This window comes from Macaca nemestrina, chromosome 4, assembly GCF_043159975.1.
Source record: "Macaca nemestrina isolate mMacNem1 chromosome 4, mMacNem.hap1, whole genome shotgun sequence".
In the NCBI taxonomy this organism is placed as follows: Eukaryota; Metazoa; Chordata; class Mammalia; order Primates; family Cercopithecidae; genus Macaca; species Macaca nemestrina.
In genome coordinates, this window is record NC_092128.1 from 125,744,873 (window position 1) to 125,769,770 (window position 24,898).

General features: G+C 44.6%; 1 long non-coding RNA gene across 2 annotated transcripts; it reads left to right on the plus strand.

Annotated features, from left to right (window-relative positions):
* Window positions 1-639: 639 nt before the first annotated feature.
* Window positions 640-24,490, plus strand: LOC139362875 (uncharacterized). 2 transcript variants are annotated; one of them, XR_011622390.1, is made up of 3 exons: window positions 640-719; window positions 8,668-8,726; window positions 22,352-24,490. It is a non-coding gene; the product is annotated as an uncharacterized lncRNA (long non-coding RNA). The 2 variants fall into 2 exon arrangements; XR_011622389.1 differs by lacking the exon at window positions 22,352-24,490 and adding an exon at window positions 9,723-12,287.
* Window positions 24,491-24,898: the final 408 nt, after the last annotated feature.

Genomic DNA, 24,898 nt, shown 5'->3' on the forward strand with positions numbered 1-24,898 from the left:
GAAGAGCAGATGCTGGAGGAGGGCACAGGGCCAGACAGGGCAAGCCCCACACTGAAGAGATGTTGTAGATGTGGATTACTGTGTGCCTAAAGGGAGACGCAGCAGCCCCTTTTTGAGGGGATATTCTGTGATAAAGGGTAGGTTAGGGGGGAAGCTGAACACTGTCCCTCCCCACAAAACACATACACCATCTACATTTACACAGCAAAACACAGAAGCCACCAACCAGCACCAAACTGAAACAATCCAAGCCAAGTAGGCCCAGAAGGGGAGGGCAGAGGGTAATAAAGGAGCAGATGGTAGCCCTGTTCCCACTCCAGAGATTGCATCAAATATGACTGCAGCAGATTTCCTTCAGGCTTTTTTTTTTTTAAATAAATTTTTGTTGAAGGAAAACACAGAAAGTGCACAAATGGTAAGACCACAGTCCAACGAACCATCACAAAGTGAGCACAGCCCTGCACCTAAATGACTGAACGTTACCAAAGCCCCAGAGAGCTCTCATGCCCCTCCCGGTCGCTGCTCCTCTCTGGAAGGTGACCACCATCCTGACTTCTAATAACAAAGATGAGTTTGGACTACCTCGAACCTTGAGTCACAAAGATGAGTTTGGACTACCTCGAACCTTGAGTCACAAAGATGAGTTTGGACTACCTCGAACCTTGAGTCACAAAGATGAGTTTGGACTACTTCGAACCTTGAGTCACTGGAATCACATGGTAGGTTCTCTTTTGACTCTCCTTTCTTTCATTCAATGTGACTGTTTTCAGATTCATCTGCGCTGTGTGTAGAGTACTTCATTTATTTTTAGTTGATTTTTTATTTTTATTTTTTTATTTTTTATTTTTTTTTTGAGATGGAGTTTCGCTCTGTCACCCAGGCTGGAGTGCAGTGGTGCGATCTCGGCTCACTGCAACCTCCACCTCCCGGGTTCAAGTGATTCTCCTGCCTCAGCCTCCCAAGTAGCTGGGACTACAAGCGTGTGCCACCACGCCCGGCTAATTTTTTGTATTTTTAGTAGAGATGGGGTTTCACCATGTTAGCCAGGATGGTCTCAATCTCCTGACCTGGTGATCCACCCACCTCAGCCTCCCAAAGGGCTGGGGTTACAGGCGTGAGCCACCATGCCTGGCCTATTTATTATTTACACGCCACTGCATGGTGTATGTTTTCTATGTTTACTATAACATATTACTACAACCTCAGCTGCTTAAAACAATGGAGATTTATTTTCTCACAGTTCTGGAGAGCAGAAACGTGAAGTCAGTATCACTGGGCCCTAACCAGGGTCCCAGCAGGGCCACAGTTGTCCAGGGGCTTTAAGAGAGAGTCCTCACTTCCAGGAGCTTCTGGGAGCTGCCAGCAGCCCTTGTCTTGTGGCCAATCTCTGCTTCCTTGGCCACATTGCCATCTCCTCTTCTGTATTAAATCTCCTTCCAGCTCCCTCTTATAAGGACACATGTGATTGCATTTTGGGCATTCAGGGCCCCTCTGGATAATCCAGGATCATCTCCCTCTCTCAGGATCTTTAGCTCAGTCACAGCTGTGAAGACCCTATGACTGAGATTTAGAGTGAAAGTTTAACAGGCCAAGGAAAAAGAGCTCTCCCTGCTGCAGAGAGAGAGGTCCTGGAGAAATGGCCTGCCACTTCCAAGGTGAAATGCAGATGATTTTATAGGTGAGCTTGAGGAGGCGGTGTTTAATTTACATAGGGCATGGAAGATTGGTTGAACCAGGTGTGCCATTTGCATAGTGTGGGAAGAAGCTGGCTGCCTCACCCCAATATTTTATTATGCAATGGATTTTTTTTAACACGGTTGGTGCCATGTTGCCTGGTTTTTGTTTTGTTTTGCTTTTTTGAGACACAGTTTCACTCTTGGTGCCCACGACGGAGTGTAATGGCACGATCTAGGCTCACCACAACCTCCACCTCCCGGGTTCAAGCGATTCTCCTGCCTCAGCCTCCTGAGTAGCTGGGATTACAGGCATGTGCCACCACGCCCAGCTAATTTTGTATTTTTAGTAGAGACGGGCTTTCTCCATGTTGGGCAGGCTGGTCTCAACTCCCAACCTCAGGTGATTCACCCGCCTCGGCCTCCCAAAGTGCTGGGATTACAGGCATGAGCCACGGCGCCTGGCCGTTAACCTAGTTTTTGTGGTAACAAAAAAAAGGGTGGGGGGAAATGGAGCCTCCATGTTGAACACACCAAGCCCCAAGTCTATTGGCAAGCTGCTAGCCTTTATCCATGCAAGCTTTCAGCTTCCCTAGCTTAGTGTGCCCAAAATAGGGAAAGGAATATGCTCATTAAGGCCCACTGTTTTTACTGGGACTCATTGTGTTTATGTGGAGTTTGGTGATTACTCACAAAGCTCCCGCTCTGTGCCGAAGTGCTTATTCATGTTTTATAGCCCAATCTTCCAGACTGCTCTTTGTTAGAAAAAAAAAGCAATTTCTTTAAACTGTGTGTTTTTTAAAAGAAAGTAATTTCTAAGCTGCTTTTTGTTAAAAGGTAAGTTTTTGTCAGGGACTCTTTCACCCTATCAACCTAAATAATTTATTTCCACCTCCTGTATCACAGGGATTAGGACCTCATGTCTTTGTGGGAATCATTTTCCAGCTACATCACACATGTTTATACTACAGTTTATTTACTGTCCTAAAATTGATGGATATTTTGGTGTTTTCAGTTTGAGGCTTTACAAATAATGATGCTGTGAATATTCCCACGTGTGTTTTTTGGTATGTGCATGCATTTTTGCTGCATCCATACTTAGAAATAGAACTGTGGATTATAAGATACGTGTAAATTTAGCTCTAGTAGCTACTGTCATACAGTTTACAAAATAAATTATGGGTGTGTGAGGCGCCGAGAGGCCGTGGGACAGACCACGCTCCTCTGCTCCACTGGCTTCTTCTGGACCATGAACTGTCCCTACTGCTCTGGGGCTCCTGGGGACCCTGCCCACTGTCCTACAGCCACTTCTGACATGGGTTATGACCCCTATAACCCCCAGCTGCCCAAGCCCCATCCCAACCTCGCCCAGAGGGAGAAAGGAGCCTGGGCCTGGGGGAGGGCCCTAGCCTGGACTGGAGCTGAGGCTGGAGCTGGGGCTGGAGCTGGAGATGGGGCTGGGGCTGGAGACGGGGCTGGGACTGGGGTTGGAGCTGGAGCTGGGGCTGGGGTTGGAGCTGAGTGCTGGGGATGGAGCTGGGGCTGAGGCTGGGGCGGGGGCTGGGGCTGGGGCTGGGGCTGGTCCATGGAGGCCATGCGCTGTGAGGGGAGCTGCTGAAGACAACTGCAAGAACGCTGGTGACACAGTGGGCCTGGGTCAGGACACCTTCCTGCTGGCCTGTGACTACAGCCCTGGCATCTGTGGCCTGTAAGTCCCTGCCGAGCCTGGCAGCAAGCACTTGCTGGCCTCCTTGAACAGGGGTCAAGGCAGAGGCACAGGGGATGCGATGCCATGGAGTGGGTCCTCAAGGCCATGAGCCAGCCCCCACAGCACAGCTGCCCTGTCCCCAGTGGCATCTAGGTGATAGACAACTCTGGGCCGCTCTCCAGCTACTTGGCCTGGCACCTCAGCCCGGCCAGCTCTCGGGAGCAACGGGCCACCAGGCGGCCCTGGGCTCCCCCGGCAGTAAGCCCTCTACTCTGCTCTCAAAAAGCCCTGCCACCTCTCTGGTGGCTGCAATGCCGCCAAGGAGCCCACCATGGCCAGCCCTGCTCAAAGCCAGGGCCAGCCCCAAGAGCCAGGCCACCAGGCAGCCTTCCTCCAGGGAGGATCTGGAGGCTGAGGACAGGGCCTGCAGGAGAACAAGGAGACAGCCCTGCAGCTCCATGTGGGGGACCTCAGGCTGCTGGGGAGTCCCCGCCCACACGCGATTCCCCAGGCCTGGCCTGGCAGGATGGTGGCTGCCTTTAAGAAGGGAAACCCGAGGAAGAAAAGCGGGACTGCAGTCGTAAAGATGGTGCCCAAAAGGAGGACAAGACCAAGGACAAGGGTTGAGGGCGGCCCCGGGAGATGCCCGGTGTGGACAAGAAGGGCCTGCAGGCCAGCAGCCCCTGCCGCAAGGTAGAGCGGGGGAAGGGACCAAGAAGCAGCCATTTTCGGCCACTGAAGTCCATTTGCTCCCCCAACCCTCCCAGACAGGAAGTGCACGAAGGCCCCTGCTGGTGGAGTAGAAGGCCTGCTTGCTGGATGCCTCGAAAGATGCCCCAAGCTGAAGAAGCATGTCTTGAGCCACCATGATCTCCTTGGAGACGAGAGTGAGGACGAGGCCCCAGAATCTGTGGCGCTGAGGGTGTGGGCCCCTGCCCTGCCAGCCTCAGCTGGCTCTTAGACTCAGTCTCCAGCCTGGGCTTCGGGGAGGCTCAGGGACTGTCCCAGTGGCTCAAGGACTCCCTGCCCCACTCCCTGGCCCACCCTACTCTTCCTCTTTCTCCTCCATCACAGGCAGGATGTGGACTACTCAGCCCTAGAGAATGAGGTGGACTTCACTCGGACCCCCTGGTGGCGTGCCTGTGGATCTTCAACGAGTCCACTAGCATCAACACGGAGGACAAAGGTTGACTGGCCCTCAGCCCCCCAAGGAAGAGAACTTCGGGTCTGACCACTCTGTTCAGAAGAGGATGATCTCATCTTTCCCAGGAAGGCCCGAGGCAGAGCCCTAGACAAGGAGTCCTGTGGTGCCCCACCTGTGCACTGGCACAGGACTTAGTTGGTTACCTGCGGGCCCAGCAGGTACAGGGGAAGTAGGTGAGCTGGCTGCTGGCTGCCCCCAGGCTGGCGGAGATGCCTTCCTCCCTCCAAGAGGATCATCCATGCCCCAAAACCAGCTTGGCTGCAGCCCTTACAGGTGCCAAGAAGACCCTCGTGGTGAGCGGCAGCCAGACCCCCAATGAGGCCCCGAGCCCCTCAGCCAGCTGCTTGAGACCCGCAGGTGGTTGAGGATGGCATCCAAGACCACCACCACCATCACCCCTAAGTGACTCGCCCACAGTCTATCCTTACAGAATGTAAAGAGACCCATTATCCCCGAAGAGTTTAGGGGTGAAGTCGCCACTGTCATCCGCCAGTGCCATCTCAACCTGTTCACCCAGAAGTGTTTCAGGTTCTGCACCTCCAACCAGGAGGCCGTGGAGAAGTCACTGAATGAGGAAACAATGACCTCAGACCAGCAACCCCAGGGAGAACCTCTACCCAAACTGCCACGAACACCCTCCCCGAGCTCAGCCACCTGTGAAGCCCTGGAGCCGCAGGATGTGTCCCAGGAAGCGGAGTTGGTGGGCAGGCTGGCCCCCGGGGCCAGCTTCTCGTGCAGGTACTGGAGCAGCCCCTGGTAGGGAACCTGAGCTGGGCCGCCCTGTGCAGCCCTTGGAAGAGCTCATGCTAACCCAGGCCCAGCTCCAGAACGGCTCCCCATCCCACACCAACTGCTCAGTCTTCTTCAAGGCCCAAGGCCCAAGGACGACTCCTGTGGAACCTGCTGTCCCGAGGCACTGAGTCCCGAGTGTCCTCCTCCAGCGCTATGTCCACGACGAGGAGTTGCTGCCACTGGGGGTGGCTGAGAGACCCATGGCTGCGTGGCACCATCAGGTCGCTGAGCTCACCTGCTGGCGGGAAGAGTGCCTGGAGGGCTTCGTGAAGAGGTTTGAGAAAGCTCTGGGGGACACCTCCCCACTAGGACCCACGCCCTGGACTGTTGGACGCCCTGCACCACCCAGGGCCTGGAGCTGGCCCGGTAACCATGGCCATACAGCCTTGCACATGGTGCGCGACACCTTTGTCAAGACCCATGGCTTTCTCACCGACATTAGCGTCAGCTGCAGGCCGTCCCGCTGAACGTGTTCCACTCGGCACCAACACCATTGTCACCCGCACTGCCTGGAGAGTGACCTGTGACCTCAAAGGGTTTCTGCAGCAGACAGGTGGATGAGTCCCCGCTCTCCTCAGTGCCTAGGTCTCCCCTACAAGTGCTCCCTGGAGAGCCTCACAGTCGACCACCTGGGACACATCACCCAGAGCTGCGTGTACAGCACAGCTCCCGTGGGGGCACGGTGCCTGCGTGCATCAGGCGATCTGGAAGGTCCCAGAAGACCAAGCACTGGCACCCGTCCACCTGCCTACCTGCCTGCCCGCCTCTCCTCCCACCCTAGGCCTCTTCCAAAACAGCGCCATACATCTCCACTAGGCCAGGGCGCCAGGCAGCCCAGAGCAGCTGAGAACGTGACGCCCAGCAGACCCGCCCAGCCCAGCCCAGCCTGCACCCTGCCCTGGCCTCTGGCATGTGTCCCCGCCCCCAGCTCCACAGCCTCCAGCCCCGCAGCCCTAGGCCGTCTCCGCCCCTCAGTCCCACAACCTGCAGCCCTCTGCCTTCTCTGACCAGCGTTTAGAGTAGCCTGGAGACCCTTCCACCAGCCCCAGGCTCCAGCCAGGCCCTCACTTCCGCTCCAGTGCCTAAGACGCTTCAGACACTTATGCAACGTCTGCATGAGGCAGACACTCCCAGAGCAGCCATTTTAGAGGCCTGCCCCTGGGAATGTATTCTTTTCCCAGGGCTGTTGATTATTAATATTCCTTCCTGGAGAAAGAATTCAGCAATATTTCTCTTACCACTTTTTGGCAATAAGAGAAATATGACTCTGTCCTGCCCAGCTCCCAGGCAATCAGACCTAATGGTTATCTCCCTTGTTCCCTGAACATCACTGTTATCCCGTTCTTTTTTCAAGGTGCCCAGATTTCATATTGTTCAAACACACACGCTTTACGAACAATTTGTGCAGTTAATGCAATCACCACAGGGTCCTGAGGCAACATACGTCCTCAGCTTACAAAGATGATGGGATTAAGAGGTTAAAGACAGGCATAGGAAATTATAAGAGTATTGATTGGGGAAGTGATAAATGTCCATGAAATCTTCACAATTTATGTTTAGAGATTGCAGTAAAGACAGGCGTAACAAATTATAAAAGTATTAATTTGGGGAACTAATAAATACCCATGAAATCTTCACAAATTATGTTCTTCTGCCATAGCTGCAGCTGGTCCCTCTGTTCGGGGTCCCTGTCCTCCCACAACAGACAGGGATCTTCACAGTGCCTATTTTATACAAATAACCGATTAGGTCAGGGGTCAATCTTTAACTACCAGGCCCAGGGTGTGGCCCTGAGCTGTCTGCTTGTGGATTTCATTTCTGCCTTTTAGTTTTTACTTATTCTTTCTTTGGAGGCAGAAATTGGGCATAAGACAATATGAGGGGTGGTCTCCTCCCTTAGAATCACTTCAGGACTCTTCCCCATTTTTTTCCACTGTGTTGTTTTCTCCTCTTTAATAGGAGCTGTATACATTCTAGATAAAAGCCTTGGTCAGTATAAGGTGCTGCCAATATCTCCTCCCAGCCTGTGGCTCACCTTTACACTCAGAAGTGGTGTCTTTTTTAGTCCATAAACAAATTGTATTTTTATTCACTAGCAACAAACAATTACAAACAGCCTCAAAAATTCAAATGCCTGAGAGTAAATTTAATGCATGATATGCAAAACCGCTACACAGAAAGCCACAAAGCAGTACTGAAACAAAACTTAAAAGTTCTAAATAAACATATAATTGGAAGACTTAGTATTATAAGAATGCCAGTTTTCCCAAAAATGATCTGTAGAGTCAAAACAATCCCAATCAGAATCCCAGAAGGTTTTTTTTTTTTCCTCCCTTTTTTTTGGAAACTGACAAGTGGATTTGGACATGTATGTGGAATTGCAAATGACCTAGTATAGCCAAGATAATCTTGAAGGAAAAGAACCAAGTTGTGGGAATTTTCCACCCAACTTCAAGACTAAGTGTAAAAGTACAACAGTTGAAACAGTATTGGGGTAAGTGCAGACAAATGGACCAAAGGAAACAATTCAGAACAGAAACAGACTCCCCTGGGTACACATACTTGACTTATGAAAAAGTCGGCAGTACAGAATGATGAGTAAAGGCAATAATGCTGGGCCAGTTGGATAGTCAACTGGAAAAAATGAAAATTATCCCCTCTTCATGCTGTGCACATAAATAATTCCTGGTAGGTTATAGATGTAAATGTGAAAGGTAAAATAATAAAGCTTCCTGAGGATAGCATGTGAAAATATTTTTATGGCTTTGAGATAGGCAACAATTCTTCATTGTTAAAGAGCACTAACCGTAATAGGACTACATTAAGATTTGGATTGCTTTTTGGGAGGCCAAGGCAGGCAGATCACCTGAGGTCAGGAGTTCGAGACCAGCCTGGCCAATATGTCAAACCCTGACTCTACTAAAAATACAAAAAATTAGCCGAGCGTGGTGGTGGGTGCCTGTAATCCCAGCTACTCAGGAGGCTAAGGCAGGAGAATCGCTTGAACTGGGGGGGCAGAGGTTGCAGTGATCCAAGATGGCGTCATTGCACTCCAGCCTAGGCAACAAGAGCAAAACTCTGCCTCAAAAAAAAAAAAAAAAAAAAAAGATTTGGATTGCTTTAATGTCTGAAAGTAGCAAAAAAAAAAAAAAGTTGCAGGAAACAGTTTGCATAATATACTAATAATATCACTAACTATAATTTATTGAGCATTTGTGATATACTGAGCACCCTACTGGGTTTCAAATGTCTTATCTCATTTAACCATTACTAATATTATTATTTTACAGATAAAGAAACTGAGGTATGGAGTGTTGAAGTAACTTGCCCAAGGTTATTCACACCACTGGTAAGTGACAGAGCTGCTCTGCAGACCAGGCAGTCTGACTCCAGAGCCAACACTCTTAATGACTCCACCTGACCCCATGGGAGGCATTGGATTTTATATAATGAGGGCATTTAACTTATAGACTGATACTAGACCTGAAGAGGGCATGTAGGATGCCTTTTTGAAAACATACCAGGAGCCCCTGGTATGTTTCTCAGTGCTACATATCACAAAATGCAAAAGATAGCAAGAAGTAGTTATGGCTGAAGTTCCTAAGGATAAATATTTCAGGAATCAGGACAAAATCAAACTAGTAAGCTCAATCTTCATGTCTTTTAATTATGTTCCCACAGCTTGTCCAAAGGTGTAGGTTGTTATGGTGATGGGAAAAGGTTTTGCAAACTTATGGGAGTATTTTTTCAGATTTAAATAATGCCTTGTCATGATGTACAACCTTAGCTAGCCTTGCTCCTCCGTGCTACCCACTTCAGTGATATCAGCAGGTATTATGTTGGTGTTAGATGGTAAAATGTCTGAAGAATCTGTGAACCCAAAACAGCCATGGGTACCCTCTTGGTGGTGGTAACAATAAATTTTATTTATTTATTTTTTTGAGATGGAGTCTCACTTTGTCACCCAGGCTGGAGTGCAGTGGTGCAATCTCGGCTCACTGCAACCTCCACCTCCCAGGTTCAAGCTATTCTTCTGCCTCAGCCTCCTAAGTAGCTGGGATTACAGGTGCCCACCACCATGCCCAGCTAATTTTTGTATGTTTAGTAGAGACAGGGTTTTACCACGTTGGCCAGGCTGGTCTCGAACTCCTGATCACAGGTGATCTGCCCGCCTCAGCCTCCAAAAATATTGGGATTACAGGTGTGAGCCACCACCCCCGGCCACAATAAATTTTACATATGTGAGATCCATGGTGGCCAACCTATCACTTTTCTTTTGCATGTTACTTTATTAATCTGATTGGTTGTTTCAAGCTATTTCACTATCTTTGATTTTGTTACCCAGGTACTAGAAGGAGGGTAAATCCACATTTGACAGGACCCAGTATAGATGAAGTCAATCTCAGTTAATCCTCAGTTCTTCCTAAAAACTCATTCTGGGTATGTAACATTTACTAAAAATAATAATAAAATGCCATAAAGAGAAACTTTTTGCCCAAGCAGATAGAATGTCTGTGGTGTTCATATTGCCAGGGAAATGACACAACACTAGAAGAAATTATCATCGTATGACTCACCACTACCCTTGCCAGTTCTTTTGCTGACAGATGGAGAGATAAAAGATCTAAAACTGTGTCTATGAGGGATTAACGTTCTAAAACTGTGGTCTCTCATAAGAATGCAATATCAACACTCATTCGAAAAGACAGCAGCACATGGAGGGTTTTTCTTATGGGACCCCAGCTGGCCCCACCCAGAAGACAGGGCTCAGTAACTCCAGGAGTCCATGGGAGTTACTTCCCTCCCTTCGTTTTTTCCTTCCCTTCTTTTCAGGCCTTCTTTTCTTCCTCTCCTTTCCCCTCATTCCTTCCTCCCTTCTCTCTTTTCTTTCTATTTCTCTTTCTGTTTTGTTTTCTTTCTTTCTCTTTATTTCTTTCCTTCCAACAGACAGGATTTTATTTTTATTTTTCTAATCCTATGTATAAAATTTCAGTCAAAATGTTATCCTAGAAAGGAGTGTAAATAATTTTTTTGTCTCGTTATATCTAATGGGTTTTCAACCTAACTAAGAATCTCTAAAATATCCAGGTCAGCAAAGAAACTGTAACTATGTGATTTATTGTGGAGATGCCTTCTCTTCTAACACGAGCTCTACCCAGCGGGAGGGTTTTCCTAAATTTAAATCAGCGGTAAAGCATATTCTCCTCTTCTAGGCAAGTTTTTGCAAACACCCTGTTGCCAAGCTGCCGTCTCTGTGCAGGGAGGCTTACACAATGTCTGCCAATTGACTGCAGCAAGTACTGAGAGCAGTGGAGGAAGAAGGGGCCAGTATGATCGGACATGGGAAAGGGATCAAAGGGACAAAAGCACTGAGCACTAAGCTCTGATTTTTTATCTTGCCCAAATTCCTGCCTAAGGGGCCTAGGGAGTCATGCCCTACAAACCATAAATTCTCATCAGATGGATTTTATTGGACCCTATATATTGTGACTTACTTTTCAGTCTGACTCTGGCATAACATTATGAGACAAGGAAAAAAACATTTAACCACGAAATATATTTCCTTGCCATACCTTAAAATTGCCCTGCAAAATGTCTTGTGGGAAGAATCCACATTCTATGCAGAAGCCCCTTCCCCCTTTGTTTTTCTTCCTTCCTTTCCAGATCCAGGAGATAATCAACTAAGAGCCAGGCACCCTTTTAAGTTCCATAAAAAACAATTTACAACCCTCTGTCTCTAAAGTCAGCTATGTAAGAGCCTCCTCTGCACAATAAAACTTGGTCTCCACAATCCTTTATCTTTAACCTGAACATTCCTTTCTATCTATCGCAGGTCTTCAGACAACCTCAACCAATTGTCAACCAGAAAATGTTTAAATTTACCTATAGCCTGGGAGCCCTAGCTTTTGTCCCACCTTTCTAAACCAAACCAATGTATTTCTTAAATGTATCTGATTGATGTCTCACACCTTCCTAAAACACATAAAACCAAGCTGTGCCCTGGCCACCTTGGGCACTTGTTCTCAGGACCTCCTGAGGGCTGTGTCGTGGGCCATGGTCCCTCATATTTGTCTCAGAATAAATCTCTTAAAATATTTTACAGAGTTTGACTCTTTTCATCAATAGCACCTAGGCACAAAGCAGAAATGAATAGAAAAAGAAATGCATGTAATCCATGCTTCCCTCAGCAACACCAGGTTTAGATAGACTATTTGTGACAAAAAATTAGGGCATGACTAATAATTTCCATGTTAACAAGAAATTATTTGGTTCTGAGTCTTCAACTCACGTTTTCACTGGGATCCTATAAGTATCAGAGGTGTTTGAAACACAGTGACTCCATCTTGAACAGTGCTGGGTGAAATAAGGCTGAGACCTTTTGGTCTGCATTCCCAGAAAGTTAGGCATTCTAAGTCACAGGATGAGACAGGAGGTTGCCACAAGATACAGGTCCCAAAGACCTTGCTTATAAAACAGGTTGTGGTAAAGAAGCCAGCCAGACCCCACCAAAACCAAGAGTGACTTCTGGTCATTCCCCACTGCTCACTGCATGCTAATGATAATGCATTAGCATGCTACAAGACACTCTCTTCAGTGCCATGAAAGTTTACAGGTGCCATGATAGTTTACAGATGCCATGGCAACATCTGAAAGGTACCCTATATGGTCTGAAAAGGGGAGGAGCCCTCAGTTCCAGGAATTTCCCACCCCTTTCCTGGAAAACTCATGAATAATCCACCCTTTGTTTAGCATATAACCAAAAAATAACCATAAAAATGGCCATTCAGGCCAGGCTCAGTGGATAACGCCTGTAATCCCAGCATTTCAGGAGTCCAAGGCAGGCAGATCACCTGAGGTCAGGAGTTCGAGACCAGCCTGGCCAACATGGTGAAACTCTTTCTCTACTAAAAATACAAAATTAACCAGCTGGGCATGGTGGCACGTGCCTGTAGTCCCAGCTACTCAGGTGACTGAGGCGGAAGAATCGCTTGAACCCAGGAGGCGGCAGTTGTAGTGAGCCGAGATCGCACCACTGCACTCCAGCCTGGGCAACAGAGTGAGACTGTGGATAAAAGAAAGAAAGAAAGAAAAAAAAAAAGTCCAGAAGCCCTCGGGACTGCTCTGCCTATGAAGTAGCCATTGTTTTATTCCTCTACTTTCTTAATAAGCTTGCTTTCCCATTACTCTATAGACACACCTGGAATTCTTTATTGCGGAGATCCAAGAACCCTCCTTGGGGTCTGGACTGGGACCCCTTTCTGGTCACACAAGCACTTCATGTCCTCTTTTTCCCTGATAGGGTCCCAGGGGCTGCTAGCCATGGCCTAGGATGGTGCAGCACAGGGAGCACCACACACATCCTCAGCCGTGCTCCCAGGAATGCCTCCTGCACAGTCCAGAGTGAACAGCTGCCCACAGCCATGCAGGGCAGTGTTACTCCACACGGGCAGTTGGCAGCCACCTGGTAGCTATTGAGATCTTCTTGCTTTTCATTATTTACTAAAACAAACAGAAACACTTATATGTCTAACAATAGGTAAAATAAATTCTCGTAGATCATACAATGGCATATGAAGCCAATAAAATTATGTTACAAAAGAGTATTTACTGACAGAAAAACATTCACGATTTATTGCTAGATAACACTGACAAAATTTGAATATAATAGGTCAAAAGACAAAAAATGTATAGTGTGAAATAAAATTTCAAGACCTTCTAAATGTGTTTTGCCGAGGAAGGAGATTAAGCTCTGGAGACAGTAGCATGTTTGCAATGTTGCTTCTTAGATTATAGCTTAACTCTCTTCCTCATTGCTGTTGCCCTGTAAATGCCTAGGAGAGACCAGAGACCAGACTTTCCCCCTTCCAATCACTGATCTTTGTTATAGATTAACTATCTTTATTGTCCAGTTCCTAACTCAGACCAGATGGCGCCCAACACCCCATGACAGTCACATCTTCAGGGTGGAATGTTAAATATACCTTTCCCTGAAAGAAACATACTACCTACACTAATCATATCATTGTACTTTAACTACACATTAAGTCTTCCATAGAAAGATATTGAAATTCTGTTAAAGCGCCCTAAGCTTTGTCATGTAAATGATCCCAAACTTCTACACTCTGGAGCACTGACTTCCATTCTCTGAAATTTGGGCTTCCTGGATGGCCTGTCCTCAATCTTTGCACTTGAATAAACTCGATTTAAACAAGAGTCTGACCTTTTTATTATTATCATCATTATTATTATTTTAGGTTGATTACAGGCATTGGAGCATGACCAAAAGCAGGCAGTAACTAGAGTGGAATCAGGCCATGAGAATCAGGAACCACACTGCGTAAGATTTGCCATACGCAGCATTTGGCCTGCAGGTCCTCTCCAGTTCACAGAGAGCTCAGTGCAGCTGGAAACCTCAGTCTTACTGGCTTGATGTGTCAGATGACAAAATTTAGACTGGCACAACAGCTGGAAAGTCACGAAGAAATCCTGGAAAGGAGAAAACCACAGAGGGGAGAAACCCTTACATCTGATTATAAACTCCACCTAAATTCTGGGCTGACTTGATAAACTACAGTCAACGAAAAGAGTCAAACTCTGTAAAATATTTGAAGAGATTTATTCCGGCCAAATATGAGTGACCATGGCCCATGACACAGCCCTCAGGAGGTCCTGAGATCATGTGCCCAAGGTGGTCGGGGTACAGCTTGGTTTTACAGTTTTAGGGAGGCATGAGACATCAATCAAATACATTTAAGAAATACATCGGTTTGGTTCTGGCTGGGCACGGTGGCTCATGCCTGTAATCCCAGCACTTTGGGAGGAAGAGGCGGGCGGATCACGAGTTCAGGAGATCGAGACCATCCTGGCTAACACAGTGAAACCCCGTCTCTACTAAAAATACAAAAAATTAGCCAGGCGTGGTGGTGGGCACCTGTAGTCCCAGCTACTCGGGAGGCTGAGGCAGGAGAATGGGGTAAACCCGTGAGGCAGAGCTTGCAGTGAGCCGAGATTGTGCCACTGCACTCCAGCCTGGGTGACATAGCAAGACTCCATCTCAAAAAAAAAAAAAAGAAAAAGATACAGGATTGTGGGCCAGGCTTAGTGGTTCATGCCTATAATCTCAGCACTTTGGGAGACCGAGGCAGGCAGATCACCTGAGGTCAGGAGTTTGAGACCAGCTTGGGCAGTGAAACCCTGTCTCTAATAAAAATACAATAATTAGCCATGTGTGGTGGCGTACACCTGTAATCCCAGCTACTCGGGAGGCTGAGGCAGGAGAATTGCTTGAACCCGGGAGGTGGAGGTTGAGTGAGCTGAGATTGCACCGCTGCACTCCAGCCTGGGTGACAGAGCAAGACTCTGTCTCAAAAAAAAAAAAAAAAAAAAAAAATAGCCGAGCATGGTGGCACATGCCTGTAATCCCAGCTACTCAGGAGGCTGAAGCAGAATTGCTTGAACCCGGGAGGCAGGGGTTGCAGTGAGCCACGATTGCATCACTGCACCCCAGCCTGGGTGACAGAGTAACACTCCATCTAAAAAAAAAAAAAAAAAGAGGATTGTGGAGACCAAGTTTTATAGTACAAAGAAATCTCTCAGATAGCAGATTTCAGAGAGACAACAGGTTGTAAAATATTTCTTATTGGACCTAAAAGGGTCCCTGGCTCTTAGTTGATTATCTCCTGGATCTGGAAAGGAAGGAAGGAAAACAAAGGGGAAAAGGGATTATCTATAGGATGTGGATTTTTCCCACAAGAGACATTGCAGGGCAATTTTAAGGTATGGCAAGAAAATATATTTTGGGGTTAAATATTTTTTTCTTGTTTCATGATGTTATGCCAGAGTCAGACTGAAAAGTAAGTAACAATATATAGGGGCAAAACCCATCTGATGAGAATTTATGGTTTATAGGGCATGACTCCCTAGACCCCTTAGATAGGAATTTGGGCAAGATAAAAATGCAGAACTTAGTCCTCTCTACATAAACACAGGGAAGATCCCTGTAGGGTCAGCAAAAAAGTAACAAATGAAAACTAAAAGAACAGATATTTCATCTACTTCCTACTGCAGGTTGTTGAAGAGAAACGAGAGTTCGACAGTAGTTAAAAGCAGTAAAGATTTTATTCAGGAACTACTGCAATAGGGGAAAGGAGCCTCAGAATAGAACTGGGCTCAAGTCTGAATACAGCAAAGACAAGCGTGAATTTACAGCTGTAAACTAAAAATTAAAATTATAAGCCCCCCAACTATCTGAATGAACCCCTCTTCTTAGCCAAGGGCATTCCAAAGTTAACCTGAAAATGCAGTTCAGGCCATGAAGGGAAGGGGGGATTTGACGTGCCTATTACCTTCCTCCCTTTGGAATTCAGGCACAACTGACCAGGATTAACATTAAAACAGAGATCTTAATACTTTTTGTAGCAACAAGATACCAAATCCCAGCCTGTCTCTAGTATAGCATCAGCTGACCCACAGCAAGCCATGAAAGATATTGAAGTATTTTACCGTAAAATATATTTCTTCGACATATCTTGAAATGGCCCTGCAAAGCTGTCTCTTGTAGGGAAAAATCTACATTCTGTAGGGAATCCCCTTCCCTTTCCAGGTCTTCGTCCTGATCCAGGAGAGAATTAACAAAGAGTCTGGCGGCTTTTTTAGTCTGATAAGAAACATTTGTAATCTAGTCTCTGAAGCCTGCTACCAGGATCCTTCATCTGCATAAGAACCTTGGTCTCCACATCCCTTCTCTTAACCCAGACACTCCAGGTCTTTAGATAAACTGTTTCAACCAATTGCCAATCAGGAAATCTTCTTTGAATCCACCTATAACCTAGAAGCAACCCCCTTCTCTACTTTGAGTTGTCCTGCCTTTCCGGACAGAACAAGTGTACATCTTCCATGTATTGACTGATGTCTTATGTCTCCCTAAAATGTATCAAACCAAGCATTAGCCAAACCACCTTGGCACATACTGTCAGGACCTCCTGAGGCTGTGTCACACGCATATCCTTAAACTTAGCAGAATAAACTTTTAAATTGATTGAGCCTTGTCTCTGATACCTTTTGGTTTACAGAGCCAAGGAGCAGGGTGGAGGTCAGTGGGTGGAAAAGTATTAAGAAGAAACATCAGGGGCAAGGGGGTTCTGGTTACAGAGGTCTAACAGAACTCCTACTGAAGGCAGGCCAGGGTGATCAGAGGTCACCAGGAAGTTGGTGGAGAATGAGGAATTTGATCAGCTATTGAAGGTGACAGTAAACTAACTTGAGATTCTTGCTACAACTGAGCTCTTGAGGACAAGGCCCAAGGACAGGTCTTAGTCCAAAAACAACTGAGAGGAGCCTATCTAGAGTTTGGGCAGAGACAAGATCTCTGTCAAGGGGACACCCAGGTTTGGAATTCTTTTTTATTTTATTAATTTCTTTAGAAGACATGTTTAGGCTGGGTGAGGTAATCCCAGCATGCCTGTAATCTCAGTACTTTGGGAGGCCAAGGCAGGCAGATCACCTGAGTTTGGGAGTTTGAGACCAGCCTGACCAATATTGAGAAACCCTGTCTGTACTAAAAATACAAAAATTAGCCAGGCATGGTAGTGCATGCCTGTAATCCCAGCTACTCAGGAGACTGAGGCAGGAGAATTCCTTGAACCCGGGAGGCGGAGGTTGCAGTGAGCCAAGATCGCTCCATTGCACTCCAGCCTGGGCAACAGCGTGAGACTCCGTCTCAAAAAAAAAAAAAAGAAAAGAAAAAAAGAAAAAAAAGACATGTTTAAAGATTATAACAGTGCACTGTGATGTTTATAACAGGTAGATGTTATGTATATGCTAACAATAATGCAGTTTATAGGAGGTGTATATTAAGCTATATGCCTTTATTTTATTTATTTATTTGTTTATTTATTTGAGATGGAGTCTTGCTCTGTCAACTGGGGTAGAGCGCAGTGGCGCAATCTTGGCTCACTGCAACCTCCACCTCCTGGGTTAAAGTGATTCTCCTGCCTCAGCCTCCCAAGTAGCTGGGATTACAGGCACCCGCCACCACGCCCAGCTAATTTTTGTATTTTTAGTAGAGACAGGGTTTCACCATGTCAGCCAGGCTGGTCTCAAACTCCTGACCTTGTGATCCAGCCGCCTTGACCTCCCAAAGTGCTGCGATTACAGGCATGAGCCACCGTGCCCAGCCTATATGCCTTTATTTTATGTGAAAGAGGACAACATTAACTTGAGTAGACCATGTTAAACTAAAGATGCATGCTGTAATCCTCAGGCATTGGTTCTCATCTGATGGTGATTTTTCTCTCCAGGGCAACATTTGGCAAAAGATATCCGAAGACTTTTTTTTTCTTATTGTCACAACTGTTGGGTGGCGGATTTAGAGGGGAGGACATGTTACCAGCATCTAGAGGGTAAAAGCCAGTAATGCTGCTAACTATCCTACAAGGCATGGACAGCTCCTCACAGTAAGGAATTATCTAGTTTAAAATGTCAATGATGCCAAGGTGAGAAACTCTGTCAAAAAACAAGCTAACAAAAAACACATAGAGGCATAGCTAAAAAGCCTATGGGGGAAATTAAAATGGAATACCAAAAAAAAAAAAAAAAAAAAAAAATTCAGTTAACCCAAAAGAAGGCAGAAAAGGAGGAGCAGAATAACAAAAAGTAGAGAAGACAAAAACAACAAAATTTTATACCTAAATCCATTCATATCCATAATTATACTAAACCTAAATGGACTAAACATTCCAATTAAATGGTTGAGAATGGATACAACAGCAAGGCATATAAGCGACACACTTTTATTTTTTTATAAGTTTCAGTGGTTTATTTCATACAATACATAATAAAGTACAAACTTCTTGGTATGCCATATTAGATCCTAATAATCTGCCCACCACTTATTTTCAGTATGTTTACAAAGATAATGGGAAACAACAGTGGATCTGGCAATTTAATTAAATAGAAGTCTAGCAAAGAGCTCTACTAAATGTTTGTTTTCTAATTGCAACTAGTTAAAGGCATTGAGCTATATGTATACTGAGTATACACTATATGTATATTGAGTATATTCACTGTGATAGCCCCTAGCACATTTTGCACAGTACCAAGGACAGAGCAGTTGTTTGACAATATGTGATTGAATTGATCTAGTCCAATATCCTTTATTTATATACGGCAATACAAATAGATTGAGAAGTCAAAGAATTGTCCCAAAGTAGGCAAAGAAACCAGAACTAGAACTCAAGTCTTACAAGAGACATACTTTATTTTTATTTCTTTATTTATTTAAGATGGAGTCTTGCTCTGTCGCCCACGCTAGAGTGCAGTGGCAGTGCATCTCGGCTCACTGCAACCTCTGCCTCCCAGGTTCAAGCGATTATCCTGCCTCAGCCTCCTGAGTAGCTGGGATTACAGGAGCACACCACCACGCCCGGCTAATTTTTGTATTTTTTTTAGAGATGGGGTTTCACCATATTGGTCAGGCTGGTCTCAAATTCCTAACCTCATGATCCGCCCACCTCGGCCTCCCAAAGTGCTGGGATTACAGGCGTAAGCCACCACGCCCAGCCAAGACACACTTTAAATGCAAAGGACACAATGATTGAAAGTCAAAGGTGAAAAAAGACAGGCTATGTAGAAAACATTAGAAAGCTGAAGTGGCAGTCACAATATCAGACAAAATAGACTTTGAGTCAAGCAATATTTCTAGAGACATTTCACAATGATGCAAGCATCAATACATTGGGAAGATATAACAAATGTAACTTTTAATAGCATATATATGCTATTGTATGTACTTCTTATTTATTTATTATGTATTTCTTTTCCAATATTTTTCCTGTACATGTATATTTGCAAATTTGGGGTCATATTATATATGTGTATCTATACTATGTGTAGGTCATAGTATATACATATATACTATGTGTATGTGTATATACTATGACCACAAATTTGCAAATATACATGAACAGAAAAAATATTGAAAAAGAAGTACATAAATTTATTAAGAGCCCCATATTTGCAGGGAAGTAAAGATAATCACAATGTGGGAAAAAATTAATAAACTGAGTATATTTGAAATTGGTTTGCACTCACTCTTCCCTCCCACCTGAGCTTCTGTCCCCATCTTCTGTCCCCAACATCTTCACAGTCTAGAGATCCACTGGCAGAAGTTACCGAAATATTCCTTTTTTTTTTTTTTTTTGAGGTGGAGTCTCGCTCTGTCGCCCAGGCTGGAGTGCAGTGGTGCAATATTGGCTCACTGCGACCTCTGTCCCCCGGATTCAAGCTATTCTCCTGCCTCAGCCTCCTGAGTAGCTGGGACTACAGGCGTGCGCCACTATGCCTGGCTAAGTTTTTGTATTTTTAGTAGAAACGGGGTTTCACCGTGTTAGCCAGGATGGTCTCAATCTCCCGACCTCGGGATCTGCCCACCTTAGCCTCCCAAAGTGCTGGGATTACAGGTGTGAGCTACTGCGCCCGGCTGAAATATTTCCTATGGAATTCAAAATACAAGTAAAATATGGTAGACTTAATTCAAAACAAAAATTTAATGTGAATGAATCCTGCTTGTACCAGGAGAAAATAGCATGAAGGACATGGAGTTAAAGAAACACATACTCCAGTGAAGAAACAGCTACCCTGTTTTATTTTCGTTTTAGTTATGATTTGTTTATTGCTTTTAGTTTTCAAAATTTTTAAATTGACATATAATAACGTATACTTAACAAGTACAGTGTTATATTTTGACACATGTATATACAATGTATAATGATCAAATCAGTGTAATTCACATATTCATCACCTCAAACATTTATCATTTCTTTGTGTTGGGAACATTCAAAATCTGCTCTTCAAACTGTTTGCAAATGTGCACTAAATTGTTGTCAAGTAGAGTCATCCTACAGTTCTGTATAGACCACTAGAACTTATTTCTCCCATCCAGCTGTAATTTTATATCTGTTAACAAACTTCTTCCCATCTCCTCCACACTTCTCAGCCTCTGGTAACCACTATTTTACTCTCCATCCTCCTGAGATCAACTTTTTTAGCTTCCACATAGAAGTGAGAAAATGCAGTATTTGTCTTTCTGTGCCTGGATAGTTTACTTAACACAGCGTCCACAAAACTTGTCCATGCTTGTCCATCCTGAATGACAGGATTTTGATCTTTTTTTGGCGGCTGAATAGTATTTCATTGTGTATATGTACCATATTTTCTTTATCTATTTGTTGATAGACAGAGTGTGGGGCCGTATCTTGGCTATTGTAAATAGTGCTCCAACAAACATGGAAGTGCAGATGTCTCTGACATTCTGATTTCATTTTCTTTAAATATATACCCAGTAGTGGGATTGCTGGATCACATGGTAGGTATATTTTTAGTTTTTTGAGGAATCTCCATACTGTTTTCCATAATGGCTGTACCAACTTACATTCTCACCAACGATGTATACACTTATAAAAGCTCCCTTTTCTCTGCATCCTCACCAGCATGCTATTTTCTTTTACTTTTTGGTAATAGCTATTCTAACTGGAGTGAGATTGTATCTCACTGAGGTTTTGATTTGCATTTCCCTGATGATTAGTGATGTTGAGCATTTTTTCATATACCAGTTGGCCATTTGCATGTCTTCTTTTGAAAAATGTCTATCCAGATCTTTTATCCATCTTAAAATTGGATTATGTTGTCTTTGGCTGTTGAGTTCAACATATATTCTGGATATAAATCTCCTGTCAGATGAATAGTTTGCAAATATTTTCCCCTACTCTGCTGGTTGTCTCTTTGCTTGGTTGGTCGTTTTTTGCCTATGCTTTTGAGGTCTTTTCCATAAATCTCCACCAAGACCAATGTTCTGAAGTGTTTCCCCTATGTTTTCTTCTGGTAGTTTCACAGTTTCAGGTCTCATATTTAAGTCTTCAATCTATTTTGAATTTATTTTTGTATATGTCAAGAGGTAGGGGTCTAGTTTCATTCTTCTGCAGTAGCTATTCACTTTTTCCAGCATTATTTATTGGAGAGACTGTCCTTTCCCCAGTGAGTGTTCTTCGTGCCTTTGTCAAAAATCAGTTGACTGTAAATGTGTGGATTTATTTCTAGTTTCTCTATTCTATCCCGTTGGTCTAGGTATCTCTTTTTATGCCAGAACATGCTGTTTTGGTTACTACACTTTGTAGTACATTTTGAAGTCAGGTAGTGTGATGCTTTTGACTTTTTTTTCTCCCTCAGGATTGCTTTGGTAACTTGAGGTCCTTTTGGGTTCTGTATAAATTTTAGTTTAGTTTTTTTTTTTTTAAGAGTAGCATGGTGTTTTTTATTTGGAAGACAAATGGTTACATTTAGTGGAAGGCAGAGGTCTTATTAAACAAATGCTCATACAAAGTAGTTCTCAAACAGGATGGAAAGAAATTTTTCCCAGGCTCTCCACCAGAATACAAAATCAAAGTCTGTAGTGACTGTGCAAATATGACAAAATTTCATGTATTCATAGACTCATGTCTGAAGAACTTTTATCTAGGTGAAAAAAGATAAAAATATTTTTCTTATACCCTGTGTCTCAAGAGAAGAACTATTCAGGCCGGGCACGGTGGCTCACGCCTGTAACCTCAGCACTTTGGGAGGCCAAGGCGGGTGGATTACCTGAGGTCAGGAGTTCAAGGCCAGCCTGACCAACATGGTGAAACCCCGTTTCTAAAAAAAAACTAGCCAGGCATGGTGGCACATGCCTGTAATCCCAGCCACTTGAGAGGCTGAGGCAAGAGAATCACTTGAACCTGGGAGGCACAGGTTGCAGTGAGCTGAGATTGTGCCATTGCACTCCAGCCTGGGCAACAAGAGTGAAACTCCATCTCAAAAAAAAAAAAAAAAAAAAAAAGCCAAGATTGTTCGTATGCATAAGGTGCAAAATGTTGCTGGCAAGAAGAAAAATCAGCAAAGGCTTGCTCAGGAGAGATGTCTTGGGAATCTGCTGTTTTGCAGGTTGATCTGTATTCTCAGACAAGTTTGTCTGAGGAAGGAGCAGCCCACATGGGAATCGAAGCCTGAGAGGGAACAGTTGAAAGGGAAACTCTATCCAGGAGATGCAGCATGCAGCTCTGGTAAGCAGTTTATAAAGGAGGCTTGCTTCCAGCAACTTCAGTGCTGTCAAGTGGAGTCCAAGTATCCCTCAGAACCCAGGATCGTCACGGTACCCAGCCACCATGACTGCATGCCTTGCACCGGGCCCTTATGTTGACCCTCACTCCTGAAATTGTTACAAGCCCCCAGGTGTCTACTCCTGGTTTTGAACTGCCTAAAAAATTGTGCTCACTGATGGAAATGCAAATAGTGACACAAACTGAAGCCTTTGCCTGAAGAAGAGAAAATAAATTAAATAGGATAACAAAAAAAAATAGGCAGCAAAAGAAAAAAAATTTAATATCAAAGAATTGAGAGGGCTTTAGAAAAACTTTTAAAGGCCTCATATACTTTGCACAATAGTCTTAAAATGTGCAGCTCAAGTGTGAAGTCAAAGACGTCTTATGCTGCCATACAATTATGCCAAAGAACACACTGAGCTCATCTTTATTCATTCTAGGAATTAGAATGTAGCTGCACTTACTAACATCTTATGTGAAATATAACATAAACAATGTATTTTTCACAATTTTTAGTTTAACTTTTTATGATACAGTCTCTATCAAACAATTGATGATGAGATTTCCATCCCAATATAACTGAATTTATTTTCGGTGGCCTTTTTCCAGTAGGAATTCTCCTTGATATTGTGAATCGTCTGAACATCCAATATCAACAGGAGGTTGTGTCAAATTGGTAGAATTACGGATGTCTTCTATTTGCTTCTTGTGCCTTTCTATCTTTTTCAAATACTTCTTTATAAACACATAAACACTTATAATCAGGAAAAATATAAATAAGCAGTAGGCAAGCAAGCAAATGTTTAATTTGACTTGCTGAAAATAATTAAATCCACCTGATTTAAAGCACAGCTGTGGCTGCCCACTTGCTGCTTCCCCTCGAAGCCTCCTCATCACCGCTGGGACCCATGAACTCCCACACAGTAAGCGCTTTTGATGCTCCTAATGCCAGGCATCACATAGGAGGGAGGGAGACAGTTACTGAGGGGTTTAGAACCAGCAGGGCTTTGACTGTGACAGAGCAACTGGGGTAAACATGCTCTTCTTCCTTCCCCACCGGCATTATTTCTGAAGTCGGGAAAAGCAAACCCTGGGCTGTGTAGGGCCTGGTACAAATAATGTTTCGCAGGGTGGCTATTTACATAAACAATTTGAATCACCCCAAGTCATTGTGACAGCACCATTCTTGTGGCTTAATCTCTCTCTGGGGCACTCTCCTGGAAAACCCCACAAGTTCCAGCCACAGATACCCCAGAAAAACTCCAGAGATACAAGTCCTAGAGCTCCTGGGGTATCTGTAGGCTAGAATGTAGAGGGTTGGAGAGTTCTCCAAAGGGAAGAATTGGGAATGAACCCTTGTATGTCCCATAGGGCTTGGGGCACCCCATCCAGTTGACATTGCCAGACCTGGCCAATCCCAGGGATGGGAGAAGAACTTGGACATTGTTGAGGAAGAGCCTAGAGTGACATTATGCCATCCATGTCTGTTTCTCTTTATCCTTCTCTCTTTCTTCCTTTGCCCAGCACACTAAGTCTCATGGGGACAAGTCACAGCACATTTGAGGGAAGCATCCAATGCTCACATCCAAAGCCTTCTTTTGTGTCCTCTAATTAGTAAAAAATTTATGTCCCAGTGTGGAGCCCAGGTGTTTTGAGTCTCTCCACCTCATGTGGTATTATACAAGCTAGATCATTCATTTTTTCTCCCTGTATTGTTTGATAGGCAGATCATGGCACCCTGCTATCTAGGTACTGGTCATCAGTCCCTTGATTCAAGTGTATGTGTAACAGCTTTAATGAGATATAATTCACATACCATATACTTCATTCCTTTACAGTGCACAAATTCAGTGGCTTCCAGTGTATTCACAGAGTTGTGCAACTCTCACCATAATCCATTGTAGATAATTTTCATCACTACAAAAAGAAACCCCATACCTCCTAGCCTTCGGTTCCCAACCTCCTCCCATCAGCTCCTGATATTGACTGTTTTTCTGTCTTAATAGATTAGCCTATTCTGGACATTTCATAGAAATGGAATCATGCAATGTGTGATCTTCCGTGACTGGCTTCTTTCACTTAACACAGTGTTTTCAAGGTTCATCGATGTTATCACATGTATCAATACTGCATTCCCTTTTATGTGATAAAATAAACATAACATAAAATCCACCATTTTAAATATTTTATGGTGTACAATTCAGTAGCATTTTGTTCACAATGTTGTGCAGCAGTCACTATTACCTAGTTCCAGAACATTATCATTCCTAAAGGAAAATCCTGACTCGTTAATAAGTCACTCCCCATCTCTTCCCTCTCCCAGCCCCTGGTAACTCCTAAGCTGCTTTCTGTTGCTATGAATTTGCTTATTCTGGACATTTCATATAAA